Raw genomic sequence first — 22039 nt, forward strand, 5'->3', positions numbered from 1 at the left:
TAAGATACAACAAGCTCTACCAAGAACATCAGAATAACACTGATCATAATTCTCTAATATAGGAAACCTTACTAGAGCTCTGGTGAACTAGTAAAATATAGAAATGATACAATCATTGTCCTCAAGTTTATAGAATAATATCTATAATATAATAATATATAAAAGCATTAAATAATGTTATATTGTGCCGTATAATGACAGAATACAATAAATTGGCCCTTGTATTCTCTTAGAATAGTAATTTTAAAATTGAATATTGATCATAAAATATGACATTGGAGACTACCAAATATAGTGGAAAGAACATGAGGCATGACTTCTAGTGCTTAATCTTTTTTGCTAAACAGTGTGAACATAGACAAGTCTCTTACACTTTCTGAGACTGTGCTTCTTCATCTGTAAAATGAGGTGTCTGGATGAAATAAGTTCTAAGGCAGGACTTTTTCATCTTTTGGGGGGTTATGGATCCCTTTTCAGGCTAATGCAATCAAATGCAAAGAATTACAAAGAAAAGCAATTATATCAAAATACAGTTATCAAGATATCATGACCCCAGGTTCAAAACCCCTTCCTATGATCTCTGTTTCTGAGATTTTGTGATTCCATAATCCTAGTGCTCATTAAAAAAGATCACTGCTACAAATCAAGAGATTTTCAAACTACCTCATGTAAAAAGAAGAAATTTTCAAGAGGAATATACAAGTCTCAGCTGCCCTTTTGCCTTCTCATCTTTTTGTAAACCAGACATAAGGATATATTCTTTTAAAACTCTATGACTTAATGGTCAAGTAGTCATTCTCTAGGGTGAAATTGATATTGGACCTCAAAACATGGAGGGAGGCATCCATAAGAAGGTTCATTCAACAAAACTTAGTTTTTGTCAAGGGACTTGCTTTACTTTCCTATTCATATCTATAGAAGTGTTGCTTTATATCTCATACATATTCAATGATTGATATTATACATTGAGCAGAAATTTCAAGGATTCAAATAATCTAGTTCTAATTGTAAACAATTTGTAAAGACATCTCATACCAACACTGGGAGATCCTTAATGAGTCTCTTAGTAGTTGCTACATACAGTTCTATCTCTTGCTGAAAAATGAATTATTAAAGAGACCTCTGTGGTAGTTTAAAGGTTGAGTTATGCTGCAATAAGCCTCATCTGGAATTCCAATTTGGGATGTGTAGTTTGAGAGCATGTTATAATATTTTACTTTATGTGGTACATTGCTAAAAATCAAATTATTATTATTAGTGACACAAATCCTCACTACTTCCCATTCCCTTTTGAATTATTTTTATGGGACAATTTAAATTTCATTATTTTAATATGTCTTTTTGATGCCACAAAGGAAAAGTGATATGGTGATTAATGAATTAACATAGGAAGGAGAAAAATACTTGCTATTCTCTTTGAGGTTTAAAGTTTGGAAAGACAACTAGATGCACTAATCCATTTAACATCTAGTTATTGCTATCATGATTCAAATTTTTTTTTCAGGCTTCAAAGTACTAGGATAAACCCACATCTTTGACTCAGATTTGGGAGACAGGGGTTGCCAAATAAATAGTGATATACCCTGAGAATCTAGAGGATAAATTCTGAGTTAGTATATCTAGAGTTTCATTCTTACCACTGATACCCTTTGAAGTGTTCTATGATATTTATCTCATTAACTTTCACATTCATCCACAAAGACTTTGGGAATATGTTAAGCCATAAGAAAGAGTCTAGCACTTTGAAAGACTGCTTTTTGGAAGACTTCTACCACATAGTAGAATGAAAGATATTAAACATATTGAATAGCGGCTTGAAAAAAGAAAGTTTTTTTTTTTTCCCCAAGACTGTAACTGAATTTCAAGATGCATTTATTCCTTACAAATTAGAGGAGGCACACAATAGTGAAAAGAATAGGTTTGGAGTCGGTACCTAAGATCAGTTACTGGATCTGCCATTTTTCTATCCATTTGATTTTCGCCAAGTTTTTTAAAGTCTCAACCTTAATTTTTTTTAAATTAAATTAAAGCAGGAATTAAATTTAGAAGAATTCTAATATCCCTTATGGCTCTAAATCTACAATCCTTGTGATTATATGACTGTTTGTCTCAATGTTAGAGAATAAACAATTAAAGGTATTGAATTATTCAGGATTCTGAGAGCTAATAAATGAAAAGTTACATTGACCAAATAATGCCACATGATTAAGCTATAAATATATTTTTAAAATTTTGAAGAACTGCATTTGAACTGCCAATTTTAAGAAGTCTTTCATATTTATAATTGTTATAATTGTTTATTATATTGTATTTATAATTGTTCAATCTTATATATATGGAAATTTAGATAGACTTTATCTGGAGAGACTTCCTTATTATGATTGCCACATCCACAATAGGATGCCACCTTTCTATATCTCCTCTTTTCAAAGACTCTACTAGATCTGGGTGCATAAGATGTTGATATTTCATACAAACTTGCCCTCCCTTAAGTAGCTGTGAAAAAAGCACTGTTCTAATATCATGTGGCTGATGAGATATGGATGAAAAATGTAGTGGCTAAACCATAACTCTTCTTGCCCATTTTTTTAAGAAATTAGACTTATTTTTGTGTTCCCTACTTAAATAAAAACAGCATGTAGCCCTTGAGGGGGAAAAAGCAGAACCACAGAGCCTACTAACAACAACCAGATTATCATAGAAAGGATAGAGGGGGGAAAGTCACTCCTCAAGCTGTTCAGTCATAATATTCACAAGGTCAGACTTATACCAGAAATTGAAGAGATTTGAAGGGATGTTAAAGATTCCATAGATCCAAAATCCTTCCCTCAGTAGAATTTCTGGCATCTAAAATTCCTATTATGGTTCATTTTTCTCATGGGTTTGGAAGTTTCTATTACTCATCAATAAATCTTTAAGAGCATGTAAAAACAGAGATTTTCGAGACAGAAGGAATTTTAAACTAGTCATTTGAAAGATGATGAAAATAAGACTCAGAAAAGTTAAGTGATTTGCCCAAGGTGACAAAAGTAATAAGTGGTAGAAATAAGTTTTGAAACCAGTTTCTCTGACTACAAATTTATTCCTTTTTTCAACTCTGTCATTGCTTCTGTTAATCATTTAGAAATATAGAAAAATAGACAAGGAGAGAGAGAGAGAGAGAGAGAGAGAGAGAGAGAGAGAGAGAGAGAGAGAGAGAGAGAGCGTGTTGTAGAAAGACAGAATTTATTGAGCACAAACTACATGCTAAATACTCTGCTAAGCTCTAGGGATACAAATGCGCACAAGCAAGACAATTCCTGCCCCCACAAAGAGCTAACACTCTAATGGGAGAAGATAATGCATAAGTAGAATTTGGAATGGCAATCTGTTCTTGGTAAGATTAGGCAAAGGTTCACCTCTCAGAAGTGTTTGACTAGAAGGCAAAACAGATAAAGCATCGTAGACATAATAACACAAAAGACCCACAAGTTATTTAGTTAATTTTTGTTAAAATATGTTCCAAGGGTTACATAATACCCCCCAAGACCATCCATTCATTTTGGCTCAAAAAGAAATTGAGCACACAAAACAACTTCTGTGTGATCTCTGATTAAAATGTGTAGATACCTACAATTCCATCACTTTTTCTATCATGTTTGAAATAGCAGTTGTAGAATGCCCTCCTTCCATCATGGGTCCAAGTCATGTTATTGAACTGATCCCTTCTAGGATCATGGAGCCCATTCATCAGCTTTCATAAATTTGATAAGCTACAAATCCAAACTACTAGAATGCAGGCTATAGGCATTTTATTCACCATTCTCACTGTATTCAGAGCTAAAAAGAAATAAAGAGAAGAGAAAGGATTTGTACTCAGGTCTTTAGATGCTAAATCCAGGGCTTTTCCTATAATGTCATTATTTTAAGAAGTCAAAAGGATAGATACTTTGTTGCCAAAATTTGGACTTGGAAACTTTAGATGAGAACCGATTTCAGATTTGAACTTCTCAGTATAAAAGGGAGATCTACTCCCAAACCTTTGCACAAAGGTTACATATATTTTACTTTAGGAAAACAGAGTGATTGAGTTCTTTTCCCCATTTTGTGCGAGTGGGCCTGTGATTTTGAAATTTATGGGAATCCAGGACATTGAATTATCCAGTCTCTTCTGAATGCCAATAAAATGATAAACATGTCTATGTTTGTCAAACATAGATTCACTCATGAAAATAATATTATCAAGGGAGTGCTGGTATTTGGATCAAAAATTATATAGTATTCATTTTAACCCTAGGAAGAGATTTTCTTAAATAGCACAGAAAATGTTCTTGAATTGTTCCCCCTTAAAATTTATTTTTCATCTTAAAGACAAATTATTTGAAATTATGACTCCTAAGCAGAGTTTAATTCATCCTATAAAACCATTTTACCTTTAATCATATGGAACATGACTTCAAAAAGAAATTTAAAACCCTAGCTTTCTCTGAACCTTAATAGGTTATAGCTGTCCTCTTTCCAGGTGTATGACTTCACACGTTCAAATCCAAATAAATGGTACACATTTCCTTTATCTCAGTCCTCTGAAGAAATGACAATTTTTTAAGAGAACAATCAAAGAAGACAATTTTCATGATGATGTTAGAACAACAGGTTTATTTTCTTGGTTTTCACAGAAGCAAGTTAACAAGGTGAGAACATTTTCAGCTGCCTTGTTTAAGCTCAATTGCTGAATTTAAATCCTAGTTTTCTTTCTTCCAGAGAAGCACTAAATAGGAACTTTCAGATAAAGGACTACCATTTGTATGAGACATTTTCCAATCTTTTCATTTTTAGCACTATGAGGCATTCCTACTAATAGACATTATAGGAAATTGCCATTGTTTTGCAACAAAACATCAGAGTGCGTTTTGTGTGTGTGTGTGTGTGTGTGTGTGTGTGTGTGTGTGTGTGTGTGTGTGTGTGTACGCACATGCACGCGCATGGGAGAAATCCCAAAAGACATTTGGAATGTACTGTTTATGGGATGTTAGCAGCTACTTGAAACTGAACTTTTACTGTGTGTATACATCCCATCCTCAGATCCCACAGGAATTATACACAGATATCCACAGTCCCTGATGGAAAACATGACAGCGTTCATTGGGCAATCATCTTCTAGCCAGACTCGACTCTGCTGCCAGGAATTTTTAGAAATAGTATGAACGTCTTTATTGTGTCACTCACATCACAACCAGTACTTTTAAGCCACCCACTATTATAGGAATAGGATTTTCTTCCTTCCAGAGACCTGTTTTACTTTATTTCTCTTGGCCTTTTCAAGATTTAGATTTTTATTTCTGCCTACTAAGACTGAAGAAGGTATTTTTCACTTTCTCTCTCTCTCTCTAAGACCTAAGTGTAATAGTGCAAATCAAAACCCCGACCTAAAGATGCTTACAAAAATTATCAGATAAGCTGAAAGCATACAGATGTTGGAAGGGAACAAACAGTTTGGAGGGAGGAGATTGTTGTACTACCTTCTATTTGTAACAACTGTTTTGAGGAAATTGCATTTTCCTAATTGCTAAAGAAGTATAGGAATTAAACATCACTGGATATCATTATTTTTATCTTCTTAATAAATAAGTAAATGACCCTAAAGGGGTACATCATTCAACAACTTCAAGTCAGTTCCATACAGCATAGAATGAGTGAGCATTTTTCACATGCAATCACAATGAGAAAAGCTTTTAAAGGTCATCTAGTATAATTCCTTAAAGAACAGATGAATCCTATCCATGACATCCCCACCAAGTGGTCATCTAGCATCTGTTTAAACATTTCCAGTGACAGGGAATGTACTACCTCTTGACGCATTTCAGTTTCAAATTGTTTTTCTCTTATATTTGCTTCTCTGAAACTTCTATTTACTGATTATAGTTTTTCCTTCTAGAGTCAAAAAAATCCCTCTTCTAGATATCCACCATATTTGAAATGGTCAAATATTTTAAAATAGTTCCATACCACAAAGAGAAAATTTTCTCTACTTCAGGCAACCCCAAGTTCCTTCTACTAATGTCCACATGGAATAGTTTTTAGCCCCCCAGCTGCCCCTCTCTATATAAGGGGCAAACTATTTCTAGTTTGACAAGAGCCTTTCTAAATGTTCTATTGAATTTGGCTATGCATAATTCAGGATTGAAGTGTTTTTTTAAAAAACCTTTTAGTCTAAAACTATCTCAAAGAATACAAAGATGCCTTACATAATAGATATTTTCCTCAGGAGTTTTCAAAAATATGATTTACACATGTTTTCTATTAATAAAATAAGTTTCCTATTTAATGGACTCCTTTGGTGAATTATTTTGCAGAAAAATAAATCTTTAATATCAACAGGAGCACATCTCTCTCCAAGCTAATTCAGTATAAATAAAGAAAAACATATTCTCTGCTAAAACCTGCCATTCAGAGCAGTTTTCTCAGAAACCAGGTAAACCAAGAGAAATAAAAAATAATAATAGCTAGCATTTTAAGGTTTGTAAATTACATCACATATATTATCTTCACAACAACCCTGAGAGATAGGTATTATGATCTTCATTTTAATTACAATAGCATTTACATATTGCTTTAAGGTTTACAGAACACTTTGCAAATGTCTCATTTTATCCTCACAACAACCCCCATTTTACAGATGAAGAAACTGAGGCTGAGATACTAATGACTTATCCAGGGTCATACAGCTAAACAGGATAAGAAAGCATTAATTCAACTACACTAACAATGTATATATATATATAATAGGAAAAACTGTACAGAAATTATTAACTCATAAAGCAATAGAAAACAATTCAACCCCATAGACTCCCGAGCCAGTAAAGAAAGGGAACAAATTCCTTGGTGGAGAGAAAGTTCCTTCATGCAGGTTATGTGTCAGAGGATGAAGCTCCACCTCCACCATCTACCATCTATCAAAATCAGTTCTGCCTCAAAGTCTCTGTTTTAGCTCTACCTCCCGTCCTGCCAATCACAGTAAACTTCCTCTCTATCCCATCCCTCTGTCTGTTAGCCACCACCATTGTTTGCTATCTGACACCACTGCTTCCTTCATGTTTTTAGGGATAAGCTGGTAGAGTTTTGCTCAGTTTTCTTCTCTGAATTCTTTACCTGCATGACTGGAAGTTAGTGACAGCTAGTAGGCACCATGGGTTCAAATTCTGCCTCAGACATTTATGACTTTCTGTCACTTAACTTCGCTATTGCCTCAGTTTCTTCATCTATCTCATAGAACCATTGTGAAGATCAAATAAGAGTGTAGTTTTTGCAAACTTCAAAGTGCAATATACATACTAGCCATTATTTTTAATACTCTTTCAGAAATCTCTCCATTCATTTGGCTTCAGCTGTTCATCATATTCTCTAGTATCTTTTTTACCCATCTCCTAGATCTACCTGGGTGACAACTAAAAAGTGTCCCTGTGCAATTTCTGGGAGATCTCAATCCTCTTCACAGAAGAGCTCCTACCCCTACTCTTAATTTTCTTTTTACTTCTTCCCTGACTCAAAGGCAGATACTATACATTTCCACAGTCTGAATGTCACATTGCATGTTTCCAAGGTTAGAATAAAATATATGCAATGTTCTTTGTTGATTTTTTCAACTTCCATGATGCCTTACCACATAAATGTTCTTGAAGCTTTGATTTTCTAGGAGAAGCCAAGACAATTGAAGGCATGAGGAAAAATCAAGGGAAAGAAGTATGGTCAGAATATAGTCAGAAATAGTCAGAATCCTGACGACATCACTGTTTTGACAGCTAAGTTTCACCTATGTTAATGATACCCATGTTTGAAGAGAGATAGTCTACTGATTAAAGCTCTTAGAGCTAAGAAGGATCTAAATGCTAATTCTATTTCTCACTCCAACTGACTTTGTGATTCTGGGCAAGGGACTTAATCTCTCAGAGCTATAGGCATTTCTCTAAGACTATAAGCTTCAGAGAAGTTCCTGACCTATAATAAGTTTCTTTATCTAGGAGTTCCTTAGTTATCAATGAAATCCGTGAGCAAGCTCCCATCCCTACTGTCATCTCCTATTCATGCTTATATTCAAAACTTGGTCATTGGCACTCATTATGATGTGGCATAGATTCCCTGAACCCAAGAATCAAACCCACATTCACAGTTATTTAGTTTTCTGCTGTTTTATCTGTCTCCTAGATTCCAATGTTTATATGACAGAATTGTATAAAGTTATATATTTGTTGCTGTTTGTTATTATTCAGTCATTCAGTCATATCTGACTCATCATAACTTCATATATTATCCATAGTACTCTAGGTCCTTCTATAAACTGTCCAAGCTCACATCCAATACTTTCATGACACTATCTATCCAACTAATCCTCTGTTGTTTCCTTTCTGGATAAATGATCTGGATAAACCTTTTCAACATATTGTCTGAAAAATACTAATGATGAAGATTGTTTTTTGCTCTGAACAATGTGGATTATATGTCTACACACAATGCCTATATTTGGCCCTTGTCTCTACTTCTGCTGTTCACCTTAATGCAGTCCTTTTCCTTCTATATATTTTATCTTATACTTTTATTTATTTTCACTGCTTGACCTTTCTTATTAACACTCCCATTTCATTCTCCTTCCTTTTTTGTTAATTTTATTATTCTTTGGTCTATTTCTTAAACCTGCCAAGAGCTCCTTGAGCAAGAACAATAATTATGCCCACTGGAGAAGCTCATTATTATCACTGAGTTTTTTTTTCTATCACAAGAGAGTTCTGAAGTCAAATATTTGGAGAATCCAATAATTTAAGAACAAGACTCTTTTAACAAGAACTCATTACAAGGGTATCATTATGTTATCCTAAATGTAGGATAAGATGGTTTGACAATATTATGATCCTAAGACCTGGGTTGAAGCAAAAATATTTCTTCTTTCTCAATACCATTTCCAGAATTTCCCTCTGTCATCAATACTCAGAAACTTCTCCCTCTTTAAGGTTTATTCTATACGAACTGCACTGCCCCATGCAGATTTAGGGGAGTGCTGTCTACTACCAAGACACTCTCCTTTTCTCAATGAATTCAATGCCTAGTGTAGAGTCTTTCTCTTAGTGTAGAGTCTTTCTCTTCACCCCAATACCTGTCCTCTTAGTAGGAGCCTTCAGTACATATGTTGATGTTCCATCAAGTGCCCTAACTTCAAAACTACTCAATCTACTCAACTCCTTGATTATGACCTAGTCCTTTCCCCTACTTCCACTACTACATATGGGGATAGTCATCACTTTGATCTTGCGGTCACCCACAAGTCTTCTTTCATTAACCTATACATTCCTTTATAAGATCATAATTTATCATTCCATAACTCCCTTTGCTTTACTACTTTTAAATCATTTCTTTGTCCTCAATGTGACCTCCAACCCCTCCACTTGTCACTACTTTCCCACACCTGCTTTGATTATATTCTCTTCCTTTTCCATGTGTGGCCATTTAGTAACTTAGTTCAACTCTATATTTTCCTCTACTCTCTAATTCCTTATTCTTTGTGCTTTCATCAACCATCCCTTGCCAAACCCCAAGCCTGAATTACTCACACTATCTACTTCCTTCAGACCTACTCTTATGTTGCTAAATGGAAATAGAGAAAGTTATGAAACTGTGTTAACTGAGTCCATTACAAATTTGTTATCTAAGTTCAACTAGGTGTTCCCTGATTCAAGGCAACAGTCCTACTCTTCCATAATAATAAAGTATTTTTCAAATCTTAAAGTATTACAATAAATGTTACCTATTAATTGATTCTCTATCTCACCATAGCTTTCTCTTCACTTTTCAAACCTTTCAATATCCCCTCAATCTATCCTGACAAATGAAGACTTATACTTTTCCAGATAACCAAGGACATTTATGAGCTCCCTCTTCTCTCTTCTTTACCTCATATTACCCTGACATAACTTCCCAATCTCTCTTCATTCAAGTCTGATCAAAGGTTTGCCCTTTTCCTCATCAAGGTTGACCTTTCTGCATTAATCTTGACCTCATTCCCCCTCCTCTTCTCCAGTAGCTTGTTGACTTAATCATCTCCCTCCCTTATCCCATTATAACTTCCCCTATATACACTGATTTTTTCAGTGCTTCTTACAAATGAATATAGGTTTCCTATGTCCTGAAAAATGTCCATGTGTGGCCTTGGGAAAGCCACTTAACCCCATTTGCCTTGCAAAATCCTAAAAAAATGTCCAATAACATTTAAATAAGAACTCTAACCAAAGTCTAAAGTGGTAGACTCCACAGAGAGACTGAGTGAAACAATTTTCCAGCCCAAGACAGCTTGGAAGATTAGCAGGAAGTGTCTCTTGCACCAGTTTAGAAAGGACCTGCAGTGTAGCCCAAACCATGCTGGAGGAAACTGGTCCCAGTCATCCAGGAACAGACTGCAGGGTTAGTGGATCAGTGTCAGTAGTGGGGGTATCCAGACCACTTCGAACAGGAAATGGCAAGAGCAACATGGAAGGTCAGCAAGAAAAGTCTGCCACATAATGGTGAGATTGGAACACAATCCAGCATAGATTTCAGTACTGCAGACCAGACCCCAGCAGATCAGAAGCAGACCTCCGGAGACACTGAATCAGCACCAGCAGCTGCGTCCAGAACACTCATTTCACATTAGTTAAAGGGGTCAGAAGATTTCAGGAGTCTCTTTGCTATCATTAAGACAGGATTCTGTTGCTTTGTCCAGATTCAGGTCTGGATTGCAGTCTGGGACCCCAGGCCCAGGAAGAAGAGTGAAAATACATCAGTGCTTACTGCCCCAACAGAGCAGAGACTCTACTCATAGCTCCAGGGCAGAGGGAGGGCTTGAGGTCACCCATAGACCAGAGCACAGGCCAGGAGAGCAGTCAGACTCTCATAAGATCTTGAAAGAATTAAAAATTTCCAGGTCTCTAGGAGTATTTCTGAAAACAGCTGCAAAAACCCTGAAAAGCTTGGGACAGTGCATCTTCCACCTGGGAAGCAGAGCCCCACCTTAACAAAGAGTTAAAATCAAGTCATAGATAGGGGAAATGATCAAACAATAGAAGGAAAAAAAATCCAGCCATATACAATTTCTATTGTCATATGGAAGATTAAAATATATACTCAGATGAAGATAATAGAACTAAAGCTTCTACAACCAAAGCCATCAAGAAGGATCCAAAAAGAATTTTGAAAATCAAGTAAGTGAGGTAGAGGAAAAATTGGGAAGAGAAATGAGAACATGTGGAAAAAATCATGAAAATTAAATCACCAACCTGGTAAAGGAGATACAAAAAATATAGAAGAAAATAACATCTTAGAAACTAAACTGGGCCAAATGGAAAATGAGGTTCAAAAAGCCCATGAGGAGAAGACTGCCTTAAAAAGTAGAATTGGCCAAATGGAAAAGAGATACAAAAACTCACTAAAGAAAATAATTCCCTAAAATATAGAATGGTATAAAGAAAAGCTGATGACCATGAGAAAGAAACAATTAAACAAAACCAAAAAAAATGAAAAACTAAAAGAAAATGTAAAATATCTTATTGGATAAACAACTGACCTGGAAAATAGATTCAGAAGAGATAATTTAAAGATTATTGGATTACCTGAAAGCTATAACCAAAAAAAAAAGAACCTCGACATCATTCAAGAAATTATCAAGGAAAACTTCCAGAATATTCTAGGACCAGAGGGTAAACTAGACTGTGACATCAAGAATATGATGCCATGACAAGCACATGAATTGGATTTGAATTAAGGGGTACTATGCCAAGTCACCAACCTCACTTTCTCCTCCAGAACCATCTGGGTCTGCTGGCCAGAAATGAATAAAGACAACTGGAGTTGTCTCTGGATGCAAGGCAATCAGAGTTAAGTGACTTGCCCAAGGTCACACAGCTAGCAAATATATGAGAATGATTTTGAATTCCTGTCCTCCTGACTCCAAGGTCAATGCTCTGTCCACTGGGTCATCTAGCTTCCCTTTCGATTATCATGGAGCCACAGTCAGGATAACACAAGATTTAGCAGAGAACATAAGTCTTAGAATATGATATTCTGGAAGATAAAAGAGCTGGAAGGTAAAAAAGCTGGGATTACAACCAAGAATCAACTACCCAGGAAAACTAAACATCCTCTTTCAGGGGGAAAAGATGGACATTCAATGAAATAGAGGACTTTCAAACTTTGCTGATGAAATGACCAGAGTTAAACAGAAAATTCGATCCTCAAATGCAAGACTCAAGTAAAGCATAAAAAGTAAACAGTAAAGGCAAATCACAAGGGACTTGAGATCGAACTCTTTCCATTCCTGCATGGGAAGGTGATATTGATAACTCATAAGAACTTTCTCATTCATTAGAGCCATTAGAAGGAGCATATATAGACAAGGCACAGGTAGAAGTTGAATTTGAGAGGATAACATATTTAAAAAATATTAATGGGTGAGAGCGGAATGTACTGGTTGAAAGGGAAGGGGGAGGTAGAAAGGTTTAAATTATTTCATATAAAAGAGGTAAGAAAAAGGTTTTGCCGTGGAGTGGGGGGGGGCAGGGTGAGGGGAAGTGAGTGACTTAGAGAGGGAATAACATGTATACTTAATTGCGTATAGAAATCTATCTTACCCTAAAGGAAAGCAGAAGGGGAAAGGGATTGGAGAAAGGGGACAGGGACTAGATAATAGAAGAAAGGAAGGATCATGGAATGGAACAGGGTGAAAGGAGGGACAGAATAGAATAAATTGGGGGAGGAGAATAAGATATAGGGAAATACAGTTAGCAATAGTAACTGGAGAAAAATATTGAAAAATTGAAATTGAAAATTGAAAAATATTGAGAAGATATGAACAATTTTCAGATGAGATTATCAGTGCTATTTAAATCATTTTTTTTTTAAAATGTCCTAACTCACTATTGATAGAAGAAATGCAGGTAACTAATTTTACTTCTTGGATTTTTGCCTATTGGATTCATTGGATTAATAGGACAGATAAAGAAAATGACAAATGTTGGAAGGGATATAAGGAAAATGAGACATTAATGCACTGTTGAAGGAGTTGTGAACTGATTCAACAATTCTATAGAGTAATTTGGAACTAGGCCCAAAGGGCTATAAAACCACACCTACCCTTTGACCTAGTAGTACCATTACCAGGTCTGTCTTCCAGAAGAAATGAAAAGCAGGAAGGAAAAGAATCTATATTTATAAGCATATTTATAGCAGCTCTTCTCTCATGACTGGGTGCTAGAGATTGAAGGCGAGACCCATCGACTGGGGAATGGCTGAATGAATTATGGTAGGTGATTAAGATGAAAAGCTATTCTATTATAAGAAATGATTAATAGGATGCTCTCAGCAAAAAACTTACATGAGCAGATACAATGAGAAATATACTATATACAAAGGAACAGCAATGTTGTAGGATGATCCGCTATGAATGACTTACTTTTTTTCAGCAAAGTTGTGATCCAAGAGAACTCTGAAGGACTTATGATAAAGAATAAAGAATCCCAAAGACAGAGTTAATGGTGTCTGAATACAGATTGAAGCATACTTTTTTAAACTTTATTTTTCTTGAGGTTTCTCTTTTTTGGGAGGATGTTTACGTTTACAACATGACATTGTGGTGATATTTTTCATAATTATACATCTTTAACTTATATCAAATAACTTACTTTCTCAATGAAGGGGAATGAAGTGGGGATAGAGGAAAGAATTCATAAACCAAGGTTTTAAAAGTGAAAAATTTATATCTTATTCTTCACCTCTTATCTTTCACTTTACTGCCAAAAAGATATCAAATATGGTTTTTTATCAGTCCTCAGCTTCATTGATCAAAATTCTTAAATCTATCATAATTGTTCTTTCCAATACTGAAGTCATATAAATTTTTATCCTACTTTTTCCTTATTCTAATTTATATCAAATACTTCTAATTTTCTCTGAATCTGTTCCTTTTATAATTTCTTATAATATAATAATATTCTATTATATTTCCATACAATTTATTCAAGTTTTCTCCAATTAATGAGTTTCTACTTTGCTTCCAATACTTTGCTACAGTAAAAAAGCACTGCTAGAAATATTTTTGTATATTTTCTCTTTTCCAGGAAGAGGCCTTAGAGATCTTGTCCATCCCACTTATTTTATATACAAGGAAACTAGAAACAAGAGCTTACATTAATAATGGAATCAAATAACAGAACACTCAGTTCTTCTGGGTCCAAATGTAGTAGCTCCTTATTATGCACAACGAAGTCTTTACCTTTATAAAAGACAAGTATGTTTGATAAGATATTTGTATAGACAAATATTATAAAAATAAGAATATGGTAAGAACAAAAGAAAAATTCAAAGCAAAAGAGACCAAATAAGGGAAGTAGTGTTTCTAGCTACTTTTGAGCAGTATCCAAGCCAAAGATAGATGATTGATAAGCAATCACATAATATTCAAACTAGAAGGGAATTTTTACAGATGAGGAAAAGAAGGTGAAATGATTCAAAAGATACCATACCTCATTGGTAACAAAGCAAGAATGCAACCATAATCTCCTAATTCCAAAACTAGCACACTTTCCACAAGTTCATGTTGACTCCTGTGAATTTCCCCCCACCCAATTTTTTTTCTTTGTAATGGGATCCATTTAAGAAAAAAAGTCACTGAAAATCAGTTGCACTTTAAAATCAAATAAAAAAAACTCAGTAGAAATTCACTCAGTTAATGCTTGGCATTTGTTTTAGTCATTTTGTCTTTTTTCCCCTAGACAAAAGTCCAAATCAAATGCTTTATTTAGTCTGGTTTTATTTATTGAGTCTTATGGTTTTTAATCCAGCTGCATTGTTCATCCTGTGATGTGTTACAACTGACTAGGTCAACTAAATAATACAAGAACTACAAAAGAATTCCATAAGGAGAATTAGATTTCAAATAAACCCAGGGAAGAATGTATCTATCTGTTTAGTATAAAACACTACATAGTATTAAGTTATGGTGAACTCTTGACTTTGACAGAGAAAATTTAAGAGGCATATAGGTGGTGCAGTGAGTAAAGCACTGGCTTAGAGTAAGGAAGACATGAGTTTGCATCTGGTTTTACATATTAACTAGCTGTGTGACCTTAGGTAAGTCACTTAACCTATGTCAATCAATTTCCTCATCTTTATGAGAAGTGTTGTGAAGATAGAAATAAGATTATTGTGAAATGAATGGGAGCAAGGTGTTTAGGAAAATACCACATTATGAACCTAAGTGAGAAGGAGAATGGTGCAGCAATAGAAAATTTCAAAAGAGAATGATGATTTTGCTTTTTTTGTTTTGTTTTGTGGGGGGAGGAAGGGAGGAGAGATGGTGAATTCTGTCCAGACAATGAATTTGATATGCCTATGAGTATTTCAAATCTTTTGGTCTGTACCTTCGTAACATCTCTCATATACGTCTCCTCTCCACTCACACAGCCATGACTATGATCTTTATCTTATGCTTTTGTTGATGATTTTTTACATTCAATTCAACAATTCCAAAAAACAGTTGGAAAGATTAGAATGGAGATCAAAAAAGAGAAACTAGGGTAGCTTAAATAATTCTGAGAATTAGTAACATAGAAATAATCTTTGAACTCATAGGGGATGATGAAATCATCAAGACAGGTAATAGAGATGAGAAAAGAGGAAAAAGATCAGGGCAAAGTTTTAGGGGACACACGTTTGGTAGGCATGATATGATAGTCAGATAGGAAAGAGGAAAATCAAGAAAGAGCAGTATCATAAGTGTTTCCCTTTCTATTCTCTTTCTCTCTCTCTCTCTCTCTCTCTCTCTCTCACACACACACACACACACACACACACACACACACACACACACACACACAAACAAGCACAAACTTACACTGAATTATTGATAAATTGTGATTTTTCTTGGAGACCCTTTCAATTTTTTTTAAAAAGACAGAGAAAATTTTGGACCTGATTAAAAAAAAAAAAGAACTTGCTACAGAAGTGGCAATTACTGATAAAGTTCTGGGAAAAGAAAATGCTAGGAATAAGCTGGAATACAGATAATAGTAATACATAGCCTAAGGTTCTAAGGTCCTAAAAATTAAAAGATATACTCAGTGAGGAAAGTCTGGTTGATTGATTACAATGAGCAATCAAAAACTAGTCGCATAGTGAGCTCATCAACCAATCTGGATTTTTAAGATATTCACAGAAGAAGTGAGATCAGGTAATTAAGAATGACTACATGTTTGTGGTGGCAAAGAATTGGAAATCAAGTAAATGTCTTTCAATTGGGGAATGACTTAGCAAACTGGGGTATATGTACATCATGGAACACTATTGTTCTATTAGAAACCAGGAGGGACAGGAATTCAGGGAAGCCTGGAGGGATTTGCAAGAACTGATGCTGAGTGAGATGAGCAGAACAAGAAAAACACTGTACACCCTAACAGCAACATGGGGGCAATGATCAACCTTGATGGACTCGCTCATTCCATCAGTGCAACAATCAGGCATAATTTTGGGTTGTCTGTATCCAGAAAAAGAGCTGTGGAGTTTGAACAAAGTTCAAGGACTATTCCCTTTAATTTAGAAAAAAAACAGATATCGTATTGTCTGATCTTGTTATCTCTTATACTTTTCGTTTCTTCCTTAAGAATGTGATTTCTCTCTCATCATGCTCAATTTGGATCAATGTACAACATGGAAACAAAGTAAAGACTGACAGATTGCTTTCTGGGGGGGGGAAGTAAGATGGGGAAAAATTGTAAAACTCAAATAAAATCTTTAATAAAAAATATATAAAATTTTAAAAAAAGAATGACTACAAAAATATAGAATCCAGAAAACATGTCAAGAAAGTTCTAAAGCCTATAATAAGTTTTAAAGACAAAACAATAGGTATCTTTTTAGCTATATTGGGGATAAGCAGAAACTCAGAGAAGGTATGGGTATGATAATTAAATGACAAAGAATAAAAAGCTACTCAATTCATCTTGTTTTTGATTTCTCTACCAAGGAGAATCACTTTTAGGCTATCAAGATCATAACAAAAATGACTAACAGGGAATTGAAATCCAAGACAAGTGAGGAGTTTTAATTACTTCAGCTAAAAGACCACATCCTCAAATGCACACAACTGACTTGTGTGATTGCGAAGCTGTTATTGCTAATTTGGGAGTGGGAAGAACTCCTGGAAATAGGTAAGTTTCTAAAAGACTTAAGATGGACAATGGCTAATTCAATTTTCAAAATTGAGAAGATTAATTTTTCAAAGTATAGACAAATGATCCTAAGTTGGATTTCAGGTCAAAATTCTAGACCTCATTATCACAAAGCTGTTTTGTGAGGACTTAGAAGACAACAAAGTACAAGCCAACATAGCACTGCATGGTTGCAATGAAAGTTAGTCATGTTAGAAAAACCCAAAACAGTATTGCAAAAATCAGGCAAATGGTACAGAAATGGGATACCAGGCTTTCAGTATGAATATGTTAGTCCCTCATAGTATCATTGTGGATAAAATGAAAATACAAGGACTGCATTGTTAATATAGTGAAGTTGATTTGGAACTGATAGAACCATAAAATTCAAAGAATAATGATCAATGAATTCATATCAACCTACTAAGATGTCTCTGATGGTGTGCCACAAGGGTCTATTCTTGACCTGGGATCTGTTTAACATTTATATTGATGACTTAATCCCTCTCAATTTTATACATAACAAAAAGAGGAAAGGAAAAGTTGACATGTTTGATGACAGAAGTAGAATCCAAAAAGATTTCAACAGGATAAAACTATGAACAGAATCCAGTAATTTGAAATTAGTAATTTTTTTAATACTAGACTTGGCCTCAAAAAGTTGTTTACAGAATTCAGGAGAAATGTCTGTAAAGGGCCTGAGAGTTTTAAAGGACCAAAAGCTCATTATGAGTCAGTAGTGTGACAGTAGCAGTTAATAAAAATAAAAACAATAATGACCACTAACATTTATGTAGCTCTTCATCATTTGAAAAATACAGAATGCATTATTTTACTGGATTTTAACAACCCTTTGAGATAAGTACTAAAAGCATCATTATCTTCTAATTTCAGATGAGAACACAGAGAGATGATTAAAAAAAGAGAACCAAATCTAAGGTTTAAGCCCCAGCTTTTTCTCTTATTAATGACAAAATATCAGTCACTTGATTCTTACCATTTTGAGTCAATCTCTTTACCTATGATAGTAATTTATATGAACTAACTTTATCACTGCCCCTCCCCATGGAACCCACTAGAATCTCTGAAGGGATATGATACATATGCACATTAATATAGTATAAATGAATGCAGATAATTATAGCGGGGAGGGGCAGACCAAGTCTTTTGGGAAGTCTTACATTATAAAGATCATTCCTCAGAGGAGCAGTCAGTGAGGGGTCCCTGAAGAAAGAGGGATTTGTGTTGTGCTTTAAAGTATGGAAAGAAGGGGCAGCTAGGCAGTGCAGTGGATAGAGCACCAGCCCTGGAGTCAGGAGGACCTGAATTCAAATCCATTCTCAGATACTTAACAATTACCCAGTTACCACTGGTCAACTGTCCAGCCTATGTACAGGCTCCAAATGGCAAGTAGTCCAGTTTTGCTAAAACAAAGTATTGATGAAAGAGAGTAAATATGAGATGAGATTGAAGAGGTAAAAAAACTGAATGTCAAAGAAAGGAGCATGAAAGAAACATTACTTCACTGGCAATAGGGAGTCATCAAAAGCCCCTGAGCAGAGGAAATACATGACCAGAAGTCAAGAATGACATGAAGTATGATTTATTTGAAGGAATAAGAGAGTAAAAGTGGAAAGAACAATTTTTGTCCCTAAACCAATTTTAATCAATCCTATTAAATTCAAGGATGAATTGAATGAGCTAAAAATGTTACTAATTTTAAAAAAATTTAGAGAATGAATATTACATTATATCCTGTTACTGTAAGCTTTTTTCTAAAAAAATTAGAGAATGAATATTATATTATATCCTGTTACTGTAAGTTGGTTTGAGGGTGTTTTTCCTGGCAGACATGATTTGCCATGTGGTAAATATGAATATATGTAATAAGCTGTGTTATAACAAGATTAGGCTACATCCCCTACTTACCTTGGTTTGTCTTGGTTTCCCAGTGTGGTTTGGGGAAACCATCAATTTTTTTTCATATTTTAACTAGTCCATCTTTCTCTCTGAGCAGCTGAAGACATCAGTGGGATGTGTGAAGCCCTTGGCACTGCAAGAAATCTAATCTGCCAAAATTCATAAGCCCCAATTGCGGTGATCCTTCCCTCTTCTGAGGTTAGACTCCAATAAATAGAGTAGATGAGTCATTCTATGGGATGGAAAGTACTATCTCAAAAAAATTCTGGTTATCTATTATCTTAAAAGGTTTAGATCCCAGTATGGATGGGCACAGATATGGGTGGATGGGATAGGACAGTGCCTAGGAGAAAGAAAGACTGAAGGAGCAGTAATTACTCTTCTGTCACAAGGTTTTTTTGAAAAACAACCTAGAAACATCTTAAAACCACAATTTGCACTGGAAACCACAATTTGCCTGCCCCCTTGGCCAGAGAGCTGCCTTAAAGCAATGCAGTAAACTGTGGTTTCAGATTTGTTTTTTCTGAGCCAAATCCCTTGAAAGATAGGTTTATACTGTATATTACTCTCCCTTTTCTTCATCTTCTTCAAGTCTTACCTTTTTTTCACTTCCTAATCTCTTTCTTTTTTATTTTGGTGTATCCTTGGACTCTTCTTCACCTTTACCACTCCAAGTCTAAATACAGCAAAGAAACCAACAATTAAATATAATCTCATTTTCCTTATGGTTTCCCTCGTCAAAACTCTTTTTTGGTGAAAATACCCAAAAGAATGCATTGCTCCTAGAAGTATCATCTTCCAGTTTAATTCAACAACCCTTTACTAAGCAACTTTTATGCACACAACACAAATGCTAAGTGCTCAATGAAATATAAAGTTTACTATGGATAAAATATTGTCCCTGCCATCAAGGAGTTTATTGTCTAATGTAGAATTAAAATACTAACAGAAAACTATAATATACAGTATTATATGATAAATTTAAGCAAAAGAAAGTACAAAAGGTAGTGTTTTGAGGAAGAAAAAAGGTCATTATCAACTGAGGGATAAGAGAGATTTCATGAATTTTACATCGGAGCGAAAAATTTAGAGAATGGACAGGAACTTATCAGGAGAAAGGGGGAAGAAAAGAATTTACAGATAAAGGAAAAGTATGAACAAAGGCATATAATCAGGAGGGCATCTCTTGTGTTCCAGAGACAGAATAGACCAGATTGTTTGGAACAGAGAGTGTAGTGTAGGTGAAATAAAAGGATATAGGTTAGAAATGTAAGTGGTGTCAAATATTTCAGAACCTTAAGGACTAGGCTATGGATTTCAACTAGACACATTAGGCAAAAAAGGAAGCCATTGAAGATTTCTGAGGGAAATAGTGACATGATCAGATCTGTCCAAAAAGAAAAATATTCTGGTAAAAGAATAATATATATATGTTTTTAAAGTATATAAAAAAGGAATAAATAGATTTTTCCTTAATGTGTTCATCTGTTCCCATCCAGAATCAAAAGCTAGCATTATCTATAAAGGAGAAATGATAGAGACCCTTCCACTATGATATAGTAAAGATGTTTATTCTGTTATTATATAGTTCTAGTCATTCAGTCATTTTAGTCATGTCCAACTCTTCATAACCTTAAGTGGGGTTTTCTTGGCAAAGACACTATAGTGGTTTGCCATTTCTTTCTTCAGCTCATTTTACAAATGAGAAAACTGAGACAAATAAGGTTAAGTGTATTGGCCATAATCACATAGTAAGTGTTTGAGACCAGATTTGAACTCAGGAAGATGAGTCTTCCTGATTCCAGGAAGAGAACTTATTCTAGAAGTATTATTAATAATTACAAGACATACAATTAAAATTAAATTAAAAGCCTGCTTTAAGTCAAGAACTGTAGTCATCACTCTCTCAAGGAGCCTAGAGATTTTAATAGATGAAAGCACATATAGAGGAATGGTGGCAAATGAGATATGCTTGGGTTTTCAAAGCTCCATGGATGGTAAACAAAGTCAGAAAGGAATTAAATGACACATCCTTTCCAGAAAAATAACAGGCTTGATTGAATTATATTCCAGTAATGGAAAGCAAGAGTTATGAAGAAACGAAGAGAAGATATCTAGGGATTGAAATGAAACATGGCCAGAACCTAGCCTAGATGTGGTGGGTAATTGAGATAATCATCTACCAGAGCAGCAGAGTTAGGGTGGGAGTTCCTAGGGCTGGATGAAAGGTTAATTCATCTGAGCTAAAGATTCTGGTCTGAGTAACATGGCAATTGGCAAGAAAGTGGCTCAAGAAGGATAACAAAATATAATAAGATAAACTTCAGGAAGACCTATAGGCAAAAAGAAATATATTTTTTGTTTTTTACAAATGATGTAATGTTTTAGTCAGTTAGCCACTATATCTTAAGTACCTACTAAGTGACTGAAGGATAGCCAAGTCACACTGTGGATACACACCTTCCTGCCTGGAATCAGGAGGACTTGAATTCAAATCCAGACTTGGACACTTACTAGCTGTCACTGGTTAACCTGTTTGCCTCAGTTTTCTCATCTGTAAAATGCGTCAGAGAAGGAAATGACAAAGCACTCTGATACCTTTGTCAAGAAAACCCAAATGAGGTAATGAAGCATCTGACAAAAGTGGAATGACCAAACCACAATAATGTTCCAGGAACTATGTTAAGTGATGGGGCTGCAAAAAAAAAAAAGACAAAAGACAACCCCTATTTTCAAGAAGCTTACAATCTAATAAGAGAGAGAGAGCAGACAACATGCAAACATCTATGAACAAAAAAAATTATATATAGGATGAATTGAGCTATCAACAGAGGGAAGCACTGGCATTAAGGGGGTTACAGAAAGGATTCTTTTAAGAGGTAGGATGTTAGAGGAGAATCAAAGCAAACCAGGGAAACCAA

The 22039-nt window shown here is 34.9% G+C and overlaps 1 long non-coding RNA gene across 1 annotated transcript in view; it reads right to left on the minus strand.

Annotated features, from left to right (window-relative positions):
• The window catches only part of LOC141502674 (uncharacterized), a 77167-nt gene that overhangs the window by 8815 nt on the left and 46313 nt on the right, over positions 1 to 22039 (minus strand). Inside the window, exon 3 of the long non-coding RNA XR_012472616.1 lies at positions 19717 to 19794. This is a non-coding gene — a long non-coding RNA (uncharacterized LOC141502674). The remainder of the gene's footprint in view (positions 1 to 19716; positions 19795 to 22039) is intronic.

Source organism: Macrotis lagotis, chromosome X (assembly GCF_037893015.1).
Source record: "Macrotis lagotis isolate mMagLag1 chromosome X, bilby.v1.9.chrom.fasta, whole genome shotgun sequence".
Classification (NCBI taxonomy): domain Eukaryota; kingdom Metazoa; phylum Chordata; class Mammalia; order Peramelemorphia; family Peramelidae; genus Macrotis; species Macrotis lagotis.